The 1,353-nt window shown below is 42.0% G+C and overlaps 1 pseudogene; it reads left to right on the top strand.

Moving 5' to 3' along the window:
* The first annotated feature begins 421 nt into the window (after positions 1–421).
* LOC118844049 lies at positions 422–721 on the top strand (annotated as a pseudogene).
* The last annotated feature ends 632 nt before the right edge of the window (positions 722–1,353 follow it).

The following is a 1,353-nucleotide window of genomic DNA, read 5'->3' as shown; positions in this document are numbered from 1 at the left end:
TGAAAGATTTGGGAACTCTGAAATGATCAACTGCAATTACAAAAGACTCCAGCTGAAACATGCTGCCCACCTCTTGATAAGAAAATAATGGAATGAGAGATACATCTATAAATATATATTTACAGTTGTCCCTTCCACATTGCAACTTTCCTCATTGCAGTTTCAATATGTAGCAGGTTGTCATAAGAAATGAAATGCTCCTTTACTCCCCTTTTCTCCCCCTCCTTCCCCTCCTCTCTTCTCTCCCTCCATCTCCATCCTTCTCTCCCTTTATCTCCATCCTTCTCTCCCTCCTCCCCCATCTCCATCCTTCTCCATACTTTATCCTTCCTCCTTTCCCTGGCCTAGATGACAATGTGGTGGAGATGGCCTAGGAGGCCAAGGAGCCTCCAAGGTGGACATCACAGAGCTATGGCAGAACATGTTCTCCAAAATGGCCACATACCTGATGGGTTAACTGACAGCCACCAGGGAAGACTATAAACTTCTGGAAAATATGAACAAACTGACTAGCTTGAAGTATCTAGAAATGAAAGATATTGCAGTCAACATAAGTAGAAACCTAAAGGACTTAAACCAGAAATATGCAGCACTTCAGCCTTATCTGGCTCAGATAGCTTTAACTGAGGAGCAAGTAGCAGCTCTTGAGCAGGCAGCCTACAAGTTGGATGCATATTCAAAGAAACTAGAAGCAAAGTACAAGAAGTTAGAGAGGCAATGAAAGAATTATTTAGCACAAAGACTTTAACTGCAGGAATGTTTTATAAGAGCTGAAATAAGTGAGAACGTATCACTATGCTTCAATTCCTAAAAAGAAATGGTGCTGTTGATCCAAGGAGAATCCCAGCCCCCACCTCTAGTTGGATGTTTAACTCTGGCCACCCCCAATGTTTTCCTAAACCTGTACCTCCTAGAACCTCATCTTAGCATGTGCTTCCTTGTGTGCCCTGGCCCAAGGCTCAGAAATCAGGACCAGCCCCACCTAGAGCAAACACAAATGAGAGGCCCTTGTCTCCTTGTCTCCTCCCTTCTTCACTCTCCCCTAGCTCTCTCCCACCCCCTTCATAACCTGTTCTTGAACTTAAATAATAAATGCCAATGTATGAAAAAAATTAAATGGGAATTTGGGGGAGTTTTGTGGACTCTGCATATAACATGCAAAGAAAGGCCGACAGACAACTCAGAAAAATTTTATAAAATCAGAAATGTATAAAATATATGTATAGTTCTTTTAATACCATAATAATTCAGACTTCTTCTCTAGCATAAAGAGAGGGTCAAAAAGATTTTATGCAGATTTTCCTGATCGTAGGGCACCACACCCCTACCCTCATGATGTGGAAGGGATAACTG

The sequence above is a fragment of the Trichosurus vulpecula genome, chromosome 1 (assembly GCF_011100635.1).
Source record: "Trichosurus vulpecula isolate mTriVul1 chromosome 1, mTriVul1.pri, whole genome shotgun sequence".
Lineage (NCBI taxonomy): Eukaryota > Metazoa > Chordata > Mammalia > Diprotodontia > Phalangeridae > Trichosurus > Trichosurus vulpecula.
The sequence above is the reverse complement of the archived record's forward strand: the minus strand, read 5'-3'. Positions and strand labels throughout refer to the sequence as shown.